At 51.5% G+C, this 5,021-nt stretch overlaps 1 pseudogene; it reads left to right on the top strand.

Annotated features, from left to right (window-relative positions):
• The first annotated feature begins 1,412 nt into the window (after window positions 1-1,412).
• Window positions 1,413-3,713, top strand: LOC122335576 (annotated as a pseudogene).
• The last annotated feature ends 1,308 nt before the right edge of the window (window positions 3,714-5,021 follow it).

Genomic DNA, 5,021 nt, shown 5'->3' with positions numbered 1-5,021 from the left:
TAATTCAGACTTGACTCCTCAGGAAGTTTGATCATTAATTATCGCTACCAAATAGAAATTTCAAGTCATTTGCAGTTACGTTGGTGTGTACAGTTGAGTGCCTCCCTCTCAATCCTCTTTACAGGGTCTCTCCCTTGCTTAGGGCTTAGCAGCTTGCACTTCCTAGTGCTAGGTTGGTGCAGTGACGGTTGTCTCGGAGGTGTCACAGCGAGTGAGGACCCCGTTTGAACGTGACCTTGTGCCAGCTGGGGGCAAGCCAGGCCTCTCTGTCCTAGCATTGTGAGTGAACCCGCAGCAGGCATCAGCAATTGTGTAACGGAGGAGGAGTCAACACAAGCTGACCTGGGCGGAGGCTCGGGTAAACCACCCTGTCAGCTGCTGAATCGGGGAAACCGATCAGTACCCAGGGCTCTGCCCCGCAGCCTTGTCAGTCCAAGCCAGCCGTTGACGCACCTCCACCGTGGGCCCGCACCTTTGTGTCAAAAGCCGACGCTGTTTGAGAGGCTCACTGCAATACGGTCGGACAGAAGTCTGATTGACCTTACAGGAGCACAGGGGCGCCCAGACGGAGAGCCACACCGCTGTACTCCGACAGGTTAATCGCCCTCATCACCAAAGCCTAGGTCTAAACCCCTTTGCTAAAACCCATTTGGCTACACCCATAAGTAAGTAGGGCCTATTCAACCCTCAAGTAACTTAACTTATCACACCAACATAGTAAAACCAACCATTAGGCATCAGGCTTAACGGTATCACACTTTGTCAACTTTGTTTACAGTGTAAGCAACTTTCTCTCTCTTCTCTCCCTTCTTGTTCCTCTCCTCTGATCTGACTGCTGCTGCTGCTTCTGAGATCGCACCTGTGGGAACCAGGAAAGCAAAGAATTTAATTTGAGACATTTCTGATCAGTATCGGGTGAAACTTGACGACATTGTTTCAAATTGTTCATGCTCACAAACCTTCCCTTCTCAGCGTGTTATCCTACCCAGCCGAAACCAAAGTCGATCGACGAGGAATCGTAAACACGACCCCAGGAACAATCTACTTGGTGCACGGAGTCAATCTAACCAACTAAAAGCTAACACTGTCATTGCTATTGTTTTATCCTTGCCCGGAGGAGATTCTAATAGCAATCGCAGTCTTGGTACTAGAAATCCCCATTTAGAAACTCCTAAAAGCATCCTCTAACTTAGGGAAAAGAGACAGTGATAGAGCCTAACCCCTCCTTCCTTGACCAGGAAAGAGTGTGTTTTACCCCTCTCTCTCTCTCTCTCTCTATCTCCCTCTCTTACGTCTCTTACAGGTAGCTCCTCCCTTTCTCCAAAACAAAAAAAAAAAAAAACGGAGAAGAGAAGAAGGAAGGACCACCTGTTACAGGAGAACAAACGCCCAGCTATCCCTTCTTCTGTTCTGTGTTGTCTTCTGTTCTCTGTCGTCCTGTGTGTGTTTACTAATTGTCTCCCCAGAAACGCCAGTTAGAAGCACACCCACCAGAGGATCACAGTTACAGAGAACCACGCCCACCTGACACCTCACATTTAGCATCAACTGACACCACACATCTACACCTCTGTCTTTCCTTGCTGTTGTCTTTTCTGCCTTGTTTGGTTGTTATTTTCTTCCAGGTCTGTGTCAGTCACTTTTCCAAATCCCCCTCGCCGCACCAAAACATGTCTCACACAGCAGACAACGTTGGTCACTGGGAAGACCTGGAAACATGGCTAAGTGTTGCAACCAGCAGCCTCCTACCCAAGGCCGCGGAAACACTAAAGCGTCAGACCCAGGAACAGCTGGATAACAACCTAACGAGCCTAATGGAACAGGACCCAAGCCAAGGCTACAACCACAAAGAGCTAGCAAAGATCACCTGCTCCTAAGTCACACCCTCATCGCTACCCTCAAACTGAGTGACAGGCACGCCGCCGATCTCCAACAGGAGCTGACATGCGCACAGCGACGCATCAAACAGCTGGAACTGGAGGCTCAGGAACTACAGGAAAAGCTGGATGAGGAGAGAAAGGACCCAGAGGAGATTACCACGCTCAAAGCCTTGCTAGCAGCTTCCACACAAGAGGTGAAACAAACCAAAGAGACTTTGACAATGCTGCCAACAACCTCCAGTGCATGCAGAACAGCTACTGGAGAAGGCAAAGACTGACATTAGAGACAAGGCCGGCAGAATCAAAGCCCTTGAAGCTCACTTGAACGAGTCAAGGAATCAGATCAGCCGCCTAGAACAACAGCTGGACTACGTCAAAGAGGAATCCGCGGTGTCAAGGAGGAACTCAGACACGCCTCGACCTGCGCGCTGAGCCACCGAGGACACGAGAGGCACCAACGCGTCACCCCCTGCCAAGTAGGACCGGGTCTCCGTGCTTGTACAGGCAAGTGAACAAAGGGGGAAAGAGGCGATGCTGAAACACTCACCAGCTCCCTCTGAAGAGACATACCTCGCGAGAAGGCCAAGAGAAACGGACCCAGCCAGCCAAAGAGCAGCATCACGGCCTGGACCTAAAAGATCTCTAAACAAGATCGCCAGGAACATCGTCAAGTTCACCCCAGGTGTGCCAAGTAGTCCAGGCGTTCAAACCTATCTACAGGACGTCGAATTCCATCTGGAAGTAAGACCTCACGTCACTGATAAAGATAGACTCTATTTACTGCGAGCAACATCCAGCCCTGATGTACGCAGCTTCCTGGACCGGCAACCAGCCCAGACAAAGGCTGATTACCACCTGCTCCGAGAGGCTCTCATCAATGAATTTGATGACCCAGAGTCAGAACAAGGACTAGTAGCCGCCCTGGAGATCAGACAAGGCCGTCATGAGTCTCCGCCAAGCCTACTACAGCCGACTCAGGAGAGCATGCCGAACTCGCAGGAGCCCGAAATGGAACAGGACATGAACTTTAAGACTCTCTTCCTCAGGAACCTACATCCTGGGGTAAGCCACCATCTAGGCGTGCTTGCATGTTCGCGCAATGACAATGACCATTCAGCAGCTGGCGGACTTTGGCACACAAAAGCCTACAGCAAACAAAAGATGGCTGCAGAGAAGGCACTAAAGCTCCGACAGTCCTCGACTTCAACACACAAAGTCACGGACTGCCTCTAGAGGGTGCCCAACATCAAGACAGCTTCAAGCCGTCAAGAAAAGAGTGGAACGTGTCCAACCGAGAGCAAGACTTCCACGCAGGTACCAGACCCAATCAGAGAAAGCGGCCGCTGGGATGGACCACGTGAGCGACAGCGCTCGCCTGGGCGCCACTGGGAAAAGTCATGGGACAGTTCAAGACCGCAGGAAGGTCAGTGGGAGAGATCGTGGAATCAGTCAACCTCCTTTAGAAACCAAAGGGGAAGAGCTCCTGGGATGGCAACGGAACCTCCATGGGTAGAGCACAAACACACCCTGGAGCAACCAGCCCAAGGACTCGACGAAAGAACTTTCAAACTGAATCCACACAAGAGCAAAAGACATCACCGTTTTTTTACTCACAAGAACTGATGAAGAGTATGATGAAAGAGTTCTTCCAGCAAATGAAGGAAGATTGGAAGTGGGAAAAGAAAGAGAAGCCGGATTCAGCCTGACTGGCAGCCGGACGAGACAGCAGCGACCACCCGACCCAACCAGACACAGAGAATAGCACTTCCTCCCCGCACACTCAAAGAACCATAATGACCATAACTTCAGATGGACGAGAAATCCTACCTGAAACCCCAGTAATCGAGTTAGCCCCTAACTCACCATATGATGCTTCAAACCACGGCATCATCCAACAAACACCTGCCGCTGAAACCACTCTGGTTCCTGAAAGTGCTGTCCTGGTCGTCTGCCACTCGTCCGAAGAACTGCAGATTAGCCCTGATATCCTCCCCATCTCATCCCAAACTCCAGTCCCTCAACTCCTGGGTGATCTCATTGAGAGAGGTATAGCAAGAAAGTTTTACCTCTCCGTCATCATCGAACGCCACATCAGGTCGAAGCCCTTCTGGACACAGGAGCTGACATCACACTAATGTCAGCAGAACTCCTCGGAAAAATCCAGGAAGGAGCAAAGACATTAAATGGCCCCCTCAAACTTCAAAGATGTGAGCTGAACCTTCAAGTATACTCCCACACGGGCCTACAACTGACACAGGTGGCCCGATTCACCTAACTGTGGGTCCGATGAACCTCATCCACCCAGTCTACATCTCACCCCTAAAGACTTACCCACTGCTAATCGGAAAGGACCTGCTTAATCGCTTTAAGCCACTAATAGACTTTAAGCACTTGAAGTTGTGGACACAAGTCCGTGAACCTCTGCCCTTCCAGTCAGTAAGCGTTCAGGAGTTGCAGTGCCAAGCCACAGACACCACTGCCCGTTTACAGACCGCCGAGGCAATGTCAAGGTCACAAGCAATTTCAAGTTCAAGCAGCAAGAACCACGACAAAGACTTCAACGACCAAACAGATGCCCTCGCTAAAGCAGGTGCATTACATGGAAGTCCTGGGCGCTCCATTCCCACCCACCCAACCCAGCTGTGGCAGCCATCACCCGCCGCCTACACGCCACTGGCGTTGCGATCCCCACCTCCTCCCGTATCTCCATCTCGCCACAGTTTGCTGCTGACGATCTCAGTACCCTTCAAGCGTCGGATCCAGCACTGCAAACCATCAGTGCACACATTTCTGACCCAGCTACCGCACCCGTTTCTGACTTCGACCTAGCCACCTCCTCTGACCTCCGCCACCTGCACTCCATCAAGCACATGCTGCATCTCAAAGACGGCGTTCTCACGTATGTCCCTGAGCCACTCGCTACGCCACGGCTCGTAGTGCCTCAGAGCCAAAGGGGGATAATGTTGACATACGCCCACGATGCACCATGCGCTGGACACCATGGCGCCAAGGCCACCTATGAGACACTCAAACGAGTGGTATACTGGCCTGGCATGCAGCACGACGTGGCGGAATACGTGAAAGGATGCCTGGTCTGTTGCCAGTTTCAACCGGCGAATGCAAATCACCGCGCACCACTGC

The sequence above is a fragment of the Puntigrus tetrazona genome, unplaced genomic scaffold (genome assembly GCF_018831695.1).
Source record: "Puntigrus tetrazona isolate hp1 unplaced genomic scaffold, ASM1883169v1 S000000811, whole genome shotgun sequence".
Classification (NCBI taxonomy): Eukaryota; Metazoa; Chordata; class Actinopteri; order Cypriniformes; family Cyprinidae; genus Puntigrus; species Puntigrus tetrazona.
This window is presented reverse-complemented; position numbering and strand designations above follow the sequence as displayed.